This window comes from Cydia fagiglandana, chromosome 18, assembly GCF_963556715.1.
Source record: "Cydia fagiglandana chromosome 18, ilCydFagi1.1, whole genome shotgun sequence".
Lineage (NCBI taxonomy): Eukaryota > Metazoa > Arthropoda > Insecta > Lepidoptera > Tortricidae > Cydia > Cydia fagiglandana.
In genome coordinates this window covers 6,064,187-6,083,149 of record NC_085949.1, presented here as the reverse complement: position 1 = coordinate 6,083,149, position 18,963 = coordinate 6,064,187, and the positions used below count along the sequence as shown (strand labels likewise).

The window sequence follows — 18,963 nt, the reverse complement described above, 5'->3', positions numbered from 1 at the left end:
GAAACCTATAAATACCTTGGTATGTCACAGTCGTTGGGTATTGATGACGAGGGTATTAGACGGTCGGTGAAGGAGCGCTTTTTCAGTCGGCTCACAAAAGTCCTTAACAGTCTTTTGTCAGGAGGCAACAAAGTGCGCGCCTTCAACGCCTGGGTAATGCCCCTCCTCACATACTCCTTTGGCATACTAAGGTGGACTCAGACCGAGCTGGACGCCCTGGATCGGAGGGTCCGATCACTGCTCACCACACATCGCATGCTACACCCACGCTCGTCGGTTATGAGATTGTACATTCCACGGAAGTGTGGAGGCCGAGGCTTCCTAAACGCCAAGGATCTCCACAACCGCGAGGTGTACAATCTCAGGAATTATTTCCTTAACAACGCGTGTGGGATGCATCGTGATGTGGTGGCAGTAGACAGGAACCTCACGCCGCTCTCCTTGGCAAACGAGAACTGGCGCAAACCTGTGGTACTAAGTACTGCGGATCGCAAGGCGGCATGGGAGAGTAAGGTGCTACACGGGCGGTTCTACAAGGCCCTCACGGGACCCGATGTGGACCTGCTCGCGTCGGTGAACTGGTTACGATTCGGGGACCTCTTCGGAGAAACCGAGGGTTTTGCCTGTGCAATTGCGGACGAAGTGATGATGACGAACAACTATCGGAAATATATCCTGAAGGACGGTACGGTCGACATTTGTCGGGCATGCCGCCGTCCCGGAGAATCACTCAGGCATATCATTTCCGGTTGTTCTCATCTTGCTAACGGTGAGTACTTGCACAGACATAATCTCGTAGCCAGGATTATTCACCAGCAACTTGCTCTTCTATACGGCCTTGTGGACCGCGAAGTACCGTACTACAAGTACTTACCTGCGCCTGTTCTTGAGAATGGTCGTGCCACGCTCTATTGGGATCGATCTATCATCACTGACAGGACTATTGTAGCCAATAAGCCTGACATCGTGATAATAGATCGATCGCAACGTCGGGCCGTGCTCGTTGACATCACCATCCCCCATGATGAGAATCTCGTGAAAGCCGAGAAGGACAAGTCCAGTAAGTACCTAGACTTGGCTCACGAGATAACCCCTATGTGGGATGTTGATTCGACGATCATTGTCCCGATAGTCGTTTCAGTGAACGGTCTAATAGCGAAGAGTCTCGACCGACATCTTGAGAGACTCTCGCTAGGTGGTTGGATCAAGGGTCAGATGCAGAAGGCGGTGATCTTGGACACGGCGCGGATAGTCCGCCGGTTCCTCTCTCTGCGGCCCTGACCACCGGCAGCTTGGGCCCTGCCCCGCTGCTGGCGGCACCCTAATAGGTTAGGTTTTTTATAATGTGTTTATACTTATTGTTGTTTTTTATGTGTTTTTGTATTTTACTTTTATATTCATGTTATAAATGACCTAGCCTAAGAAGAAAAATAAATAAATGAAGAATAATGTCCGTTAACACCGCAGGGTCTACTAATTCCCAATTGTTCCGGGACTCGATTGTTACGAGGTATTTGCGTGGTAAGTAAAGTAAAGGAATAAACAAGTGCTATATTTATTATCTGCGTATTTATATTTCACCTTCTATTCTAAAGGCTGTTTGTATAGATTCCATTCTCAGAAAAGGTAATGACTACAAAGGTTACATTGAGATTTAAATGTTCCATAGGTCACAACGTGACGGTACCCCTTCAACGTGCCTGAATATATTACAACAAAAACATGCTAAATTATAATTTTAAATTCGTCACCCATGGTAAATATGTAGACAATGTTCCCAAACGGTTTGGAAAAACATGATATTTATTATTATGTACTCGTCCATAAATAATGGATGTTTTTCACATACTTATTTGAATAAATGAACAAGGCGTAAATCCACTGTTGCATATATGTACCTACATAATTATACATTAGGGGTTGTGCACAAATCACGCGAGGTATTTTCGGCTACTTTTTGACCCCCCCTCTCCCTTGGTGATATTTGGTGAGGTTTTTGGCTACCCCCCTTCCCCCACGCAACCTCACGTGTATTTTTATGAATTTTTTTCATTCGACCTAATTTTAAGATAAATAGTGTTGTATTTAGAAAATATTGTTTATTTTTCTATTTTCGTCAAATACACTCGCTATTTTGAAGTGCAGAGTGAAGATTTATGTTTAACGAAACCGAGAAAAGGTATTTTACTCATGTGGTTGGTTTTTTTTCTTAGTTTCGTTCACTGTAGAAAAATACACGTGAGGTTTCCTTATACCCCCCTCCCCCAACGTGATCTATCGTGAGTTTTTCGTGACCCCCCTCCCCCCATCGAACCTCGCGTGATTTGTGCACAAGCCCTTAGCAGCTATATCATTTTCGGTGCAGCGGAGTGGTGTTAACGGAATTGGTATAAATAATTTACCAAATGATTAATTAGCGTCAATTACGTTAATTTACCTTAATTTACCATTTCAGTTGGAATATGCTATAAAATTTACTAATTTACGATGTGTAACTTACTGGGTGATATGACAAGTTACTGTCCTCTATAATTAAATATGTCGATAATGACAGATGTGGAAAACTGGAGTGATTGGCTCGTATTCATATCGCAGACTTACTATTTATTAAAATGTTCGAATACAGTTCAATTAATGTTGTATTCAACTAAAGCAACTTCTTCAAAGGCAAATTATTTATTTATAAGTCTTCAAGTTATTTTTTTTACACATTATTAAGTAAAGTAAACCAAAGTTGCAGGCATTCGGTTGTGATATATATGATTTTGATTTTATAGAATATAAAGAGCGCATTAGTAGACCGGTATGAATACCAACACTGGTTGTAATATAATGTTAACTTAGATCGTTTGCATATTTGGATGGTGTTTAGCAAAAATGAGTCATCCCACATCCATTTTGCAATAAAATGTCAACTTTAAGCTTCAATTTTATGAGTTGACATCTTATTGAAAAATTTATGTGCGTTGACACATTATTGCTTAACAGCATCCATTTGCAAAGTATGTAGGTTTGTACTAACAAATTTATTTCGCTTTCGTAAAATATTCGTATTTTACTTCAATGTAACTTCAATGTACCTATCCATCTTTATTGTGTTCTTTAGAAAAACATTCATCAATCACTCCCTATAGATACTCAAACCACGGATTTGTTCTCGGGTTACCGCCTAATAGGAATCCAATAGGAGTGAGCCCCATCTGGCAATCTGCCCTGAATTACTTTTTCTGCACCGCCCTTGACCTCGGCAACTTGGCGCGTGGTTTTGTTGTTATTCTATACCTTAATGTCAAGTTCAATGTGAAGAGTTCTGCCATCTGCGTTGATTTAATTGTTTAATAAGTTATGTTATGTGAAAGATGTGCCGCTAAGTTTGGTGTATCCGGTGTATCACTAGACCTAAATATAACATTTGTTAATTGATTATACTCGCAACGTAACCGCGCACGAAGAGTAGCGCTCATAGCGCAAGCTACCTAATATAAGTGCGGAAATCCAACTTCTGCAAAAATATCCACTGTATTTAATATTCATTTACAGAAATGATATCCTTCATGTCGTCACTTGGTCACTTCTCCTGTCATTGAATTAACTCGTACGAGTCGAACGCCCTAGATTTTTACATTGAAACTGTATGTCAGAGGCAGAGCAATACAATTTTTTTGGATATTTATTTTCTGTCTGAGTTCATTCAGTGAACAGTTGAACACGTATATGTGATAAAGGAAATGGAAATTAACTATTTTCTGTGACATAACATATTAGCAAAGCTGATTAGAACACAACTATGTACGCCGCTGTAGACCTTGGCAGTTTGATCCACCTTCATTGATATACTAATTCTAACCGTAATGTCAAGTTCAAGAATTCTGCAATCCAAATTTTATACTTGAATAATTTTATTTCTACTCGCCTCGTGCGGGCCGGAAATCGTGTCGTGCCAAATAGGTCGACAAATTGATGATTCATATTTGATTTGTTCTCGCCCGAATTCCGTTTTAACCAGGTTAAAGGTTACAGTCAATACCAATAAAGCTTAGCTATCAGATACATAGCAAAATTTTACTTTAGAAATAATATGTTCATGATGTTGGAGTATCGAGAAGTCGTGACTTTATATGTCAGAATTTGTTGACTTAAGGTTACATCCGGTTGTAAATTTTTGATAAAATTAGTAACGTAGATGAACTTTTTAATCGTGACAGCTATTGCTTAATAATTGAAGGAAAAAATGAAGGAAGGTCGTGGTAGAAGGCGCACATCATGGACTGAAAATATAAGAGACTGGTTAAAAGTGAAGAGCATAGATGGACTAATTCGCATCACTGAACATAGAGACACATATTATACACATATGGTCGCCGACCTCCTGGACGGAGATGGCACTTGAAGAAGAAGATTCCTGTCCGCATTCGTTAATACCAGTTAAATATTGGCTGCAGATACTGCACTTGCAAAGGAATATAACCTTTTGCTAGTCGACTAAGTGAATTGCCTCGATTTGGCGATCGACGATAGTATGTTCGATCTTATCAAAACTGGGTTGCACCAAATGATCGTTAAAATTTTATTGTATGGGAAGTGTTATGTTTGCGTGTGTTAGTTTGCTGCTATAAACTAAATTGTCTCACCAACTGGTTAATGAGCTGTTTTCTTTTATGTCCTTACAGCCGTATTCATAAACAGTTAGAGCATTGATCATCAGTTGCTGATAACCGGATGTCACAAAACGTGATTCATAAACACTTTTTAGCGCTAAACAGTTGATCATCTCTTTATTAAATCCTCGGAAAGTTACGGAGCCGAGGACCCTTCTTTATCTGTTTATTATCTGCTATTTTACAAGATGGCGGTCACGAAACAGCTGATTTTGGCAAGAGTGACAAGAGCAAGAGCAAATAGTACGTTTTGGTTAAAATCCCAAATGTGAATGGAAAACAACTTTAATATGTGCAATTACGTATTACATACCTGGATATAGTGCGAAAATGGCGCGAAACCTAAATATCCCGCTTTTTATAAGTTGTTTATGTGATTTTGTGTATGGTGATTTTCGTTTAACCAAAATATCGAAGAAGGCAACAGAATTCTATGATCGCGTAGTCGGAAAAATGCATCATAAACGGAGCGAGTTCCTCCCTCACAGCTATTAGGCGTTTGGAGAAATAGGTAAACCGCCAGATTCACTTAAATCTATGCGGGCCAGCTTCATTGCTCGCCATACAATCGCATTTTCGAAACCAAGTTTGGCTTGGCAAGTAATATTAGAGCGTTCCATGTTCCTAATTAAAAATATTTGGAGGAGTCGCCATCGTCGGACACGGCGAGGACTTACTTATATTTGTGCGTAAACCCTTTAGTTATTCATTATTACCACTTGCCAGAAACGTTGTTTTTAATTTAAGATCAGGGTGTTCGCATTTCGCAAACTTAAATTTAATTGCATTTCTTGCGCACATTATACCTACCTATATAATATTATAGACCCTGTAAGAGTACATCAATCTCGTTCATAGTTTGCAATTGAATAACTAACCATTATACCTAATGAGATTATAATATTTACCATAAGTTAACTTGTTTTATAGACATATTTAACCGACTGTGTTTAATAAAAAATATCACAGGTAAGTAGGCACTACTTAAAAGTATCAACTTATTTACAGGTAAAAGAAGTGTGCACTCTTGTCAGTCTGGTAAAGTGATGAAAAATCTGAAAAAGTCACGGGTATATGCAGTCATTGCATAGGCAGTTTGCTCAATATTGGCTTTGAGCATAACAATTTGGCCTCCAGGTAAAAATATTGCAAGCTGAACTTTATAGAATGAAAGTTTCATTTATGTCAACTAATTATTCAGTATAGTCATCCAGGTTGGATTCTATACCTACCTGTTCTTGACGCTAAGGTTTCCAGTGCTCCCAAAAATGCACTGTCGGCTATTTGTAACTCCGCTAGTTGCCTGTAGGCTGCAGTGCTTAATATCAGATGGGCAGCACTAAACTTGTCCTTGTCATTGTCTGGTATTCAAAAATACCTTTTAATTTTATTCTACATAAGAACCATTAATTACCAATATTATTTTTGAACTTCTTTGAACTAGGTACATAGCATGAACTTACCTATGAATATCTACTTTACTTTATATAAATTGTACACTTTCATCAGAACAATATTGCAAACACATGAATATCATAAATATGTGCAAAATAGGGTCCTACTTTCCTTTTTAGAACTCTCAAAATGATTTGCTATTATGGTATTTATATGAAAATTTATTTTCTAATAATAATCTGGTGCTTTATTTTATACATGGTATGGTGTGACATAATTTATTTTAAGTACAGGAAACATCCCTATTAGACTGCTAGATACATTTAAGATTTTATTGCATTGTAATTAGAAAAATGGAATTTTGAGTATTTCAATATGGGTACAGTCGCCTGCAATAATATGTTACTCTTCGAAGGCTGCAAAAATGTGCAATGCTCTTATGGGCCTTTGTTGTGTAACATATTATTGCAGGTGACTGTACATCATTAATAAAAATTGTACAAACCTTAACAAGTCAAAAAATATATTTAATTAGTAAAATAAAACACCAATTAAATTAGAACAATTTTATTACTTCAACCTAAATCAAGCTAGGTTTTCATTTTGATGTTTTTTTTCTTTTAGGTTCCTTGCTGATTTCCTGCTGGGACTTGCAGTGTACGGAGTCAGTTACACTTCTCTGACCAATATTCACAGCTGTTCACAGGCCACAGCTTTTCTTCCAAAGCCTGGAGTTATTCAACAATAACAGTGGCTAATGATGGTACTTTCAGGATCTGAAAAGATGCAATAATTTGAATAAAAGTATTTTTGTATTCAACAATTTTCTTTAATTTTTAGCTTATGATATAATGGATGTACTTAAGTTAGGGTCACATGATTCAATATAGTTATGGTAACTAAGTATCATTTTAAGCTATAGACAGAGATCAATATGACTTCATTTATTATTCATTACCTATTAGGTACTATAATATGATATCATTGTACATTGACCTTGCAAACTCTCTGGAATAGATGTCCAAACTGTCTGATGAGATATAGATTAGCCAACTTAATTATAACCAACTGTACGCAGAAAACATCTTATTTTTAATCAGCAGGTACACAGTATCTATACACACACCTGTACACTGGTATTTAAATACTGCCTAATTTGTGAACCATCCTTCCTCGTAGTAAGTAGGTTGGCTAGGTGATCGAGTATAATAACCATCGCATTGTTCCATGCATAAAATAAATACCATTACAAAATTATTACTAATGACACGATGACAAGAAGTAAACTCGCGACACAACGGCTTGTTACAATAAAACATCACTTGTACATATAATTATCATTTGGTTCCATTGTATGGTTAAGAAATATAATACCTATAATAGGTAGGTACCTATGCATAATTTTAAACAAATACACCAAGCTCCACAAAGCACGGATAAATTTACCAAATTTATAAGTGTTATAACCTTTAAATAATGTCAAAGCCGTCAATGCAAGTGTCAATCTTAACATGTTCAGATACTACATTTTATGTTACGTACCTATGTCTATAATATATTATAAATAGATGGTCATGCCCAAAATTTGAACTGTACCTAGAGTTATCATCAAAATCGCTGCAGACTTTTCTTTGTCTAACTCTAAACACTGCAGGTATGTAAGGTAAACAAGAAAGTATAGGACATTGTTCATACCTGATTTAGTGAGTCTGAATGGACTTCGTTTTGTTGACCCGTTGTGAATTTCTGCCGCAACCAGAATAAATTAGTGTGAACTCATGAACCATTATTCAATGGTTCTTCTTGCGGAGGCGAGTGGGGTCTGGTACGGTATCTGGCTTCGACTTCTTCTCTTCGCTAATTATGCACTTCTCGGTTAGTTTGAAAGAACCCCACTTCTTTCGACTCCATTCCACATAATATTGAAACTAAAAGCAATAAGATATAGGTATATCAACATTGCAGTGAACTCATATTATTACTTGTTGCTGTATAAGATACTTGTCTGTAAACGTAGTTACTCACCAAGTTTTATAAAATTTCCGGCCATGCAGCAATCTTTAATTATTTTTGTGGCACAGAAGCTATTTTAATAAGAGATAATTCCGAAAATTAGTCAAAATAGTAAATCAACTTCTTCATGATATTACGATTGGCCGCTAGTGCTGCTGTCAAACTTTTTTTTTAATTTAATGTTCAGCCATATTTTAGTCTATGATGCGCCAAGATGCCAACATAACGCGTCTAATCTGCTTATTAGTTAAGAAGCCCCTAATAAACGTTTATAAATCATGGTTCTTATCAACGGCTTATTAAGCCTAAACAGCGGATTAGCTAATAAGCTGATCATTCCTCATTTAAGGATTTTTTATGAATACGGCTGTTTGTCGTTAGCAATAGTTTTTCGCAACGACCTTTTTTTGTAAGGAAGAAAAAGGATAAATCCACTTTAACGACTTTACTAATGATTCTTTACGTAAGTCTGCACGGAGCTAAGGCTGGGTTTTAAATAAAAGTTAAAGTAACCTCAGGATATTCAAGTCAGTCTCGTGACTAAGGACTTCTTTTTGCGCTTTTTGTACAGGTCGAGCGGAAACGGAACCCGTCGCATGGAAGTACTGGCAGATATAATGGACTGTTGGTTAGGACCGACTTACATTCGCCGACAAACCTATATGTCTGCGTGTGTAACTGTGTAAATGGCGATACCTACTGGTTTGAATATTAATTTTTCTGTTTTCCATGACAATGCCTTAGTTTGTTATTATTAGTAAACAGTAGGTATTATATTATCCTATCTAGCAAACAACAAAAATTTCAAAGAGGATTTATTTTAATCAACATTAATACGTAAGTGCTTGTTGCTTCTAATCTAACTAATCGAATTATAGACTGCCACCTTGTGGTAAAATAAGCATTCTTAAAGGTCATCTAGATAATGGTTATTTCCACCCAACACCTATAACAATAGTAGTAGTAGTACCGACCATTAATGATAATGTATTTCATTATAAGGCTCTTTATATCGTTCGTTCACCGGATATTCGGCAAGGCAAAAGATAATTTCGTAAATGTAATTATCAGTTATCTTATACTTACTCACTTCGTTGGCTCAGCGACCTAAAATGAGATTTGGCCTCCGACACAAGACAGCGCCACTTTTCTTAGTCCTGTGCGACCTCTTGTCAATTGTTGACTCGAAGTTCGCGAAAATGCTATATTGAGATAAAGTGTTAATTTAGGCAACAATATGAATGGGTATAGCAAGCGTCTTTTGATATCAGTGCCAGAGAACCTTAATTTCCGGAGGCACTAGGCCAAAAATGGTAATTACACTAATTACCCCGAACTTCAACTAATTATAGCGTTCTATTTCGAGCAACCCAACACCACACACCTTACCCAAATACTTCACTATAATCAGAATTTCGGTTTCTCATTACGTCTCGGCCACAAAACGAGCGTACATGCTCGGAGCGTAGGTTTCGTGGCTGAAGCGTGAGTGAACACTCGAACGGGACGACCGGAGACTTGTCGGCTGGCGCACCATTCATGTAAAAACAAATGCAGACTTTAGCGTGCGGCGTTGGTTCATGCTGCTAAAATACCTTGGAAGCTTCACGCCACGCTGGACGCTCGTCACTATGACCGTATTCTTCTTCGTACATATATATCGTATGTTACTACTTTACTCTATACAGGGCCAATTAACGTAAACTAGTATTTGATGCCACCGTGCAAAGCACGTACTTGCTACTTGCGAGTAGGGTTGCCAGATCGAAAGGCGCTAATATCGGGAAATAATATCTATTTTTCGGGATTTTGGGACTTAATTCGGGAAAAAAAAATACATTCATATTAAAGTGATTATATTAAAAACAACGATATTTTACATTATTGGCACTACGTCAGCTCGCTTGCTCGGCGACAGTTCGGAACTTGAAATTATTGTTTTATAACGTGAAGCTGTTTTTCGGGACAAGTTTCACTTTGTCGGGAATCGGGAACACATGCTAAAAATCGGGAGAATCCCGCCAAATCCCGACCATCTGGCAACCCTACTTGCGAGGCGTGTGGTCGCTTTGAGACAGGAGTGAAACATTCGGTGGTAAATTGTAATCTATGAATTTACCCGAGCAGACTTCCCACTAAGCTTGAAAATATATTTAATTAATGTAAAACGTTCTGCGTTGCGACAATTTAAATGTTAATTTCCTCCCGCGCGAATATTCCTGCTAGGTATATCATTTATTCACCAGATTAACTTACTTTTGCCACCTCCTATTTACTGAACCCTGTAATTTCATTAACAACCGTGTGTCGTAAAGAATAAAGTTGTAATTCAATCAAACGTAGGTATAAGTAGGACACACCAAAGTGCAGAGCACTCGGAGTTGTAAGTAGGTGCTCGGTAATTATTTTCTTATGCATCCGTGGCTATGGCTTAAATTCGTCGCCTGGAAACTGACATAATTAATGAAGACCCCTTCTTGCAAAAGGATTGTAAAACACGAAATCGTTAAAGCCTCGTAATCCTGATTTTGGTCAGGTTTTTATTCAACGGAAAAAAAATCAAGGATTGTTGAATATAACTTTTAAATCCTGTAGAACTTTTCCGATCCATTCAAATATGTCAAATAAAGCTCCAGCTAGACTCAGCACTATCGTGTTTTGTGCTGTTTGTCCCAAACTAAAGAATTTAGTAACGACCCGAAAGTAACGAGGTTGAAAAAAACGAAAGGCAAATCACTACATCCTTCTACGTCTAACTAGACTAGAGTAATATTACATTTGAAAAGGTAAGCAAAAAGTCGTTTCCAACTTTCGCATCGCTCGAGAACCGGGTCCAGAGGTTTTATTCCGCTCCGTTTCTGCGCTAAGCTTGTTCGATGGCTTAAATCTCTTAAAAGAAAAAAACAACTCCTTTAGAACTTGCTTAAGATTTAACGAGAGGCCGGTATTATCTTATTTTACTCAAGTATATAGAAGTTTTTAGTGTGATATTATATTTCTACAAAGAAATGTAATAATTTGCTCGGTACTCATTTGTAGGGTTCCCTACCTCAAAAGGAAAAAACGGAACCCTTATAGCATTACTCGTGCGTCTGTCTGTCTGACCATTCCCCCCCCCACCCTTTTATTTCTGAAACTACTGGAATAAAATCACAATATACATAGGTCTAAAATCTTGAAAAATTTAACAATATAAATAGTTCTTTACCTATAGTCTAAGGCTACAGATGACAGGAAAACCTATTAGAAATGTGCAGTTGAACGTGAGTCGGACTTATTTTAAAAACTTAGTCCATTACAAGTGTAAGTTTAATTTACATATCTATTTAATATTAAGCATTTCCATCAAAACCACAGCACTAGCATTGGCGCCACAAATCCGACATGCGCGTTTGAATATGACAGCAGGGTTGCTATTCAACATGCCAACCAAGTTCAACCAACCACCACACGACCAATATACGCCTGACCTGACATCAGATTGTGCATTCATATTAACAATATAGAGGTCAAGTTAAATTAGTCAAAGTACACACGAGACAGTGCTGACATTGTTTTACGAACAAAATGCTGCTTCTGCATCGCAGTATGCATTTGCTTCCTACATATTAATTGTTTTTCTGGGGTCGTTGTGAACGTTGTGAACCTTCCATTTTTATGAGATTTTGTTCAGTAGGGAGAATATTTTGCTAATAAGTAAATTGTTGCATGGTAGTAAGGTAAGTACCCCTATTAACGAGGGGGTTAAGCAACTTTTACAAAGACAGCCAAAAATGAAATATAAGCTGGCTCTGTATGAAAAAAGACATATTTTTTTATGATAGTTTGTATATCGAAATTTATATTTTATTGAGTTTTGGACTTGTTTTGGCCAATTATATGGAAAAGAATAATTATTAAAACCAAAACGTCGAAATCGCCTATTACCGTGGCAATTGATCATTGTTACCCAAATACCGCGGATAAGGGTTCCTTTTTACGAGGGTAGATAAACCCATCGCATTTTTAGTTCCTTATTTATATACCTAATTATATTTATTTGACAATTGTAGTTAAATAAATAATAGGGATTATATTTCATCTGATTTCCAATCATAAGATTCAATTAATTTTTTTTCTTTAAAGAAACAAGAGGATTTTTAGTAAAACATAATTATGAAAATTAATTCCTTTGAGCCTACACCTACTAACTACACTTAGATAATAGATATGTGGTCGTATCAAAAATACATGCTGTATACGAGTATCTAAATAATATTAATAAATTATAGACGGACAATAAATTCTAGAAATTAAAAAGGCGGTCTATATAAGGGGACATCTTACACAGACCGACATAGCCAAACTATGCAAAGCTTGTACTAAGGATACAAGGCGACGATATACATACCTACTTATATAGATAAATACGTACTTATATACATAAAAAGACACCCATGACTTAAGAAAAAATATCTGTATTCAACACACAAATAAATGCCCATCAACATCCAATGATACAAGATATGGGAAATCAAATATCAAAATAAATAAAAAGAATTTATTTATACAATAGGTTAATGGTATATAAAATTATACAAAAAAAAACATAAATACATATATCTAAATATTAAAATATGTATTTTAATCTAAAAGACCTCCGCGAGTTGTACCGGGTGCAAAGGTGCCCATCGCACTTGCCGCTTTACCACGTTAAAATAAATTAATATTGTATGTTTGTGAATTATATGTTCTAATTAAAATAATACAATAGGTTTTATGATAATTATATTATGAACCTATTTATTTCCTACCAAAGTTGTAGGTGGTCGGTATTAGGTTCCCATACATCTTATTACCGAGTGATGTCTTTTGTAACCATCGCTAAACGGTTTAATTCACATTATTGCAAAACTCATTTACGAGTAATAAAAATAAATAAAGATCGTGTATATTTTGAATACAATCAAAAGGGAAGATTCTAAATATTACAAAACATTGTATAAAACAGACTTGACAACCAAGCTTTTGTTTTTATATCAATATTTAAACAAGATTCTCATATAATGGGGTCTAAGAAAACCTTCAGTTAAGTACTTAATACTGTAGTCAAAATTAAGAGTTCTTGAATAGATTTCATACCACGTTAATGGCTCTTTAGCTTTATAGATGGTTAAATATTTCAATAACATTAAGAGTTATGGAAATGTGTATCTACATATGAATATACAACCCTTTGAACTTAAAATACCGTTTCCGCTATTACCGAGGTATACCTCGAAATTAGGAACCACACCAAAAAAAGGGAACCCAACACCGAGGTTTTGATATTCCTATTTTTTACTATTGGCAAGCAAATATTTACAAATTGAGTATTTGGGAACCATAAATATCATAATTCAGAATAGATATAAAGTCTTGGTCTTTCTATAATATTCACCATTACTATGAAAATCACTAAATAAAATACGCGTTTGCTTACTTGAGGTGTTGCGCGTTAGTATGGAGCATTCAAATAATGCGCCCCCGATGAGTTAGTTTACGGTTTTCGAATTATTTACTTTGTGTTTCTTTACTAGTGCTATACTTATTCGACAGTCAAAAGAGAAGGCTTTATTTGTGCGTACTTAAATTTTAAAAAAGTCAATTGGTTTTCTTATAAAACGCCTTTTTGTACATACCGCGGTAATCACTGCCGATTTTAAGGGGCTCGTTAATAGGGGTACTTACCTTATGCATTTACCACACGCTCTGCTTCCTTCATAGTAAAGTTCCTCTTTGTAGTAAAGTTTCCATCTTTATAAGATTTTTATAGCTTAAATACTTTAGACGAAATCTTTTTTTTTAATTCATGTAATCGTCGTAGAGGTCTTAGTATCAAACCGGGCTAGAACAAAAAGTGATGTCGATTGCAACTCCGTTGCCGAATGCTCGGCACCGCGCCGACACCTCTTGACCGCGCGCATTCCTATCAGACATTCAGACGTCAATAGTTTCTAAAAGAAATTACAAGGTGCAGGGTTGAAATGTTTTTAACCCATTCATTTCATTACTGAAGCTAGCAATAGGATAATATCACACCCGCTTATTCGCGTCCGCGGCATAGAGTTTATTTTACTAATTTTTATGCAGTTCTATTGCATAATATTATATCGTCATCATCATTCGTTTGGTGTCTAATACTTGAGATCGGCACAATACTTTTTTTATTACTCTGTCGCTTTTCACTACTTCCTGCCCTCCATTAGATTGTCTTTCTATGTATTATTTTGCTGCTCTCCAAATTAATTGCTAATACCTGCTAAATAAGAAATACTGTTCCTTTGTTGTTTTGTTCCCATCGATTGGTACTAAATCTAGAAACAATCACTGCAATCGTAGACTTAAATACTACAACGTATACATATATCCATAAAAATAAATCCGTGTTAGTGGGTTATCTATCGCTATCGATTTATTGGACATGTAGACTTCAGTATCTATGTTTAGGTGTACGCAAATACGCCCCAGGCAAATGTTTCGAGTGTTCCAATTATGTGTCATAAAAGTTGTACCATAAATACCATAATAATACGGAACTTTTACGATATAGCTATTAAGCACTTCTGTTTTATGTATTAGAAAAGTGCCTAGTGGAGCATACGATTGGTGTCATCAAGTTCTAAATACATACTAAATCGAATTGAGGAAGTGAATCGGTTCTCTTTCTTTACTTTGATACAACGTTATGTTGTATAAACTGAGTGATATCAGTGATACTTTTATTTACCGAGTTGCACCAAATCTTCTGTAATCAATAATTATAAACATAGTAATTAGCTTGACTACAGTACGTTTTGACCGTTCTCTACTTTATCTACAGAATGATGGCTGCCAGCGTCTTTTACCTTGTTTATTGTATTTCGTTGTTTAACAGTTCTTGTCATTCAATGTAATAATTTATTAATAAAATGGTCTTCTATTTAACTACCTTGATTGATTGATTGATTGATCGATTAATTGTAGTTAGGAGCTTGGCTGTTCATCAAATATTAACTTACCTATTCGTAGAAGTGATCCGATATTTTTTAAACAATTACATGTTTTCATTACGAACTTTAATTTAAAGTATCGTAAAGACACGCTTACTTTATACGCAAAGATGACAATACTAATAAATTCATAACGCTTGCGTTGCATGCATGCCAACCGTTTTTAGGGTTATAGCGTTTTTTTCACAATCCGTAAGTCCACATCCACAATACACGTGCGAATAGGTAATTCGCGACTCGTGTCGATTTAAAACACTCCCTTCGGTCGTGTTTCGAACTTCCTCTTTTCCGCAGTTGTATCGTTTAAAATTTTAAATAACTATTTTAACACCTCAGTCGCCTAGCAACTTCTCCTTGTGACTCAAATGCGTTGGCACGCTTGAAATTCGGAAATTCATAAAATTCAATTTACAAAACGCGGTCGGAACGCGGGTCGACAAGTCCGTGAATCGAGATAAACGTGATTGACACCTATTATGATTGCAGATATTTGGGTTATCAAGGCAGTTGGATCCTGTTATCGTGTGTGTATTGTGTAGGTACCTATAGCACAAAATAGATAAGTACAGAAGTCAATCACATGTATGTACTTTACTTTTCATACCTACGCTCGGCGGTCGCTCTAGGGTTGCGATTGTTGCGAACTATGACTTATGCACAAAAAACTATCGTGGTAGTGGCACTCGTATCTATCATATCGTATCTCGTATTTAGTTGTTTGATTTATTGTTGAGGATGAAACGGGAAGAATTCCATAAATTAATAAAAACATTAATAACTCAAATAGGTATTTTAATTTTAATGTCATTGTTATATTACAAATTTGCCACAGAAAATATCTTGCGATGATGCCGAGATTGGCGAAATACACGATTATTATATTTTTAAGTGTAATAAATTCGCATTCTCATGTACAATGTAATAAATTCGCATACGCATTCTCTCTGAAACCACTGGTAGCTTAAAAAACGACAATTCACCGTTTAATGTTGAATTTAAACAACCGTCCACTGCACATTTATAATAACTTTTTGTTTTGTTTCTCCATTATGCACAAAAAAGTTCACAGACGCGTGTCTCAAGCGGATGGCACTCGCGCTCGCACTGGTCCCAACTGGTCCGAGATATCGTGTCCGTGAGCAGTGTCTATGTGTGCGTTGCTCGAGCGCGCTTTGTATGTAGGTTGATTTCTGTACCTATCTGTTTTGTGCCTATAGGTTCTGTCGTTACGCGGATGTTTGGTTCAATTCAATTTTCACGATGGAATAAACCGGAGATTGGGCTTTAGTCATTATCTTTTTAACGCCTCGTCGGTGGCAAACATACGGCCCGACATATGGTAAGCAGTTACTGAGGCCTATGGACGACTGCAATCCTCGAGGTGTCACATCCCCGTTGTAGATCCTCGTGTAAACCATCACTCAATTCACTCGCTCATAATTCCTTTCAACCCGTTCAGTGCGCGACCATTTAGGGTCCAGGGTGTGAGGATGAACTCTCTGCCGACGACAAGTGGTGCTTAAACTTAAATATTCTGTATCTATTGCGAATTTGGGGATCTACGACGATTCATCATATCATTTCGAGTAGGTACTACCACTTTGGCGGTGTAGCTGTGATTGTAAAAATAAATTAGATTTTATTGAACTGTTTGCTCTTTAATTTTGCTATAGAATGGTGCAAATAAGTACTACAAATGTTGATACAGCACTTTTGCAATTTCCACTATTTTTAGCCGTAGCATTAACAAGATGAAACTCGCTGGCAATTAGCTGATGAAAAGACTCAACCTCGTCGTGTCAACGCGGCAGAATTAATTACATAGTCAACAGTCACACAGTTACACGTATTTATTATTTTTATGTGACACTACTGGATAAACCTAATTTCACAATTGTGTCATTCGTCAAAAGAGCTCGCAAAATAGTTAATTTTGAAGAACTGAATATGTGTTAAGGTTAATCCGAGAACTGCTTCAACACCTAGTTGAATATGTATGGAATGATCTAATCGTTTAATACCCTAAATAAATTATCAGTTTAAACACTTTTGGTTACATGAATGTTCAAAACAAACAGAACATGCGTTGCAAATTGCAGAAATGGCTCGGCGACAAGCCCTGATGAGAATTACCGATACGAGACGCGTGATACTGATACTGCCAAATCTATTTTTGATGACAGTCACTTATGCCGAGTAGCTTATACATTTATGACAATATGCAGTGAAATAGATGAGGCGTTCCTAAAATGTCTTACATTTCAAATATTTTAATTTAATAATTTTTAATTTAGTAATTATATATCGTCATCAATAATAGTTATAACTTTAGCTGTTATAATTATAAAAACCTTTTTAACAGTAGTATCAAAAGTAATGAAGTTAAATTAAGAATAAAGTTCAAAGGGGATTTAGGAACGTCGAAAGAGACGTTGAGCGAGACAAAATAGTGATTCAAATTAACCATAAGCACTTTGCGCTATCTATCTATTTATGTGCGGTATAATCTATCGGACATACGTTTTTTTACGAGTACGAAAATTTACTATATACCTATAACACCTAGGTATATACCTATAAATATATACTTTACAAGTAGGTAGATATGCTTATTAAGACGTATCAAACTAATGTAAGCTATGCGTGTATTATTTGCTCGTTGCAATTTGCAATCAAATGTGAAATAAAGACAATAGCTATAGTAGTATCAAGCCTAATTTAAATATTATCGCCATTATCACGGGTTCGTGAATGCGAAATTGTAATATACGGGTCAAGTGCAAAGTCAAACAGGCTATTTATATATGTATGCCTTTGCAATTGCAAATGTAAACACAATTTTAGATTGCTATTTCTACCCTTGTACCCTTAAAGCTATAATTTAGGGCTCCCTTCTGTTACTGATAATTTAGTAATTACGTGATATGTACAATATAAGTACAGTGTTATTACAATAAACGCTGTGTCAGAAATATAACATGTTGTAGCAAAGCGTTAGTAAGTACAGAAAATTCTACTTTAGCTCTAGCGGAGGAATTTACCAATTTACTAGACGGCAATATTACAGAAAGCTATAGAGACGGGCACACTTTGGTTTTGAATTTCTGTACAAATTGTCCTCAAAGCTGTTGGGTTCTCCGTCAAATGTTCCGGTAAAGAAGTAACGTTCATTGGGGTAACTTCGAAAGCGGGATAATTTTGAGAATGGTAAAAGTCTATAAACTTAGAAGCACATCATATTTCCAATTTCAGTAACACTTACGCTACCTACTGAAACGCTTACCTTCTAGTTTAAATATTTGCTATTTTCAAAATTAGCCCACTTACGGAGTTACCCCAATGCAAGGTGCATATATATGTATAAATCCTTTCTAGTTATTTATCCTCCGTTTCTCCTTAAATATGCGTCGAACAATCTGTCCTCAGGGCCGTCTATTTCAGCTCCTAGGAAACGACCGGTTGATTTATAGGGAGCATACGCATTACGTATTCTAGAGGACGTTCAAGGCCGGGATGATGGGCAGCACGTGTTGTTGGGTATTCTAGAGGACGTTCAAGGCCGGGATGATGGGCAGCACGTGTTGTTGGGTTGTTGATCTAGATATTGTTTACTTCTCTATCGTATCCACAGGTAAAGAATGTACCAAATATTGCCTGTCAAATATCAAGTTCCATCTAAACTTGTATTCTTTTTCATAAGAGCTGCGTGAGATTTGTACCTCTTTTCACTAGACCCACAGAATTGTAGCAGTCCTATCTAATTATCTTGCGATTAAATATCATATCATATCAATATGTTATGTATACGAGTATGATGCTCTAGATATTTTGAATTCCGAATCATTTGTAGAACCTCTCGTGCAAGATAAATTGTCTTCATTATGTAC

The 18,963-nt window shown here is 36.4% G+C and overlaps 1 protein-coding gene and 2 long non-coding RNA genes across 3 annotated transcripts in view; 2 read left to right on the top strand and 1 right to left on the bottom strand.

Annotated features, from left to right (window-relative positions):
• LOC134673326 (phosphofurin acidic cluster sorting protein 1) overlaps nt 1-18,963 on the top strand; it is a 212,934-nt gene that overhangs the window by 80,132 nt on the left and 113,839 nt on the right. The window lies entirely within an intron of this gene.
• Nucleotides 4,674-6,785, top strand: LOC134673109 (uncharacterized). Its single transcript, XR_010099417.1, has 3 exons — nt 4,674-5,169; nt 5,667-5,795; nt 6,678-6,785. It is a non-coding gene; the product is annotated as an uncharacterized LOC134673109 (long non-coding RNA).
• On the bottom strand, nt 6,560-8,447 carry LOC134673108 (uncharacterized). Its single transcript, XR_010099416.1, has 3 exons — nt 8,079-8,447; nt 7,749-7,981; nt 6,560-6,829 (listed from the first exon to the last, which is right to left on the bottom strand). It is a non-coding gene; the product is annotated as an uncharacterized LOC134673108 (long non-coding RNA).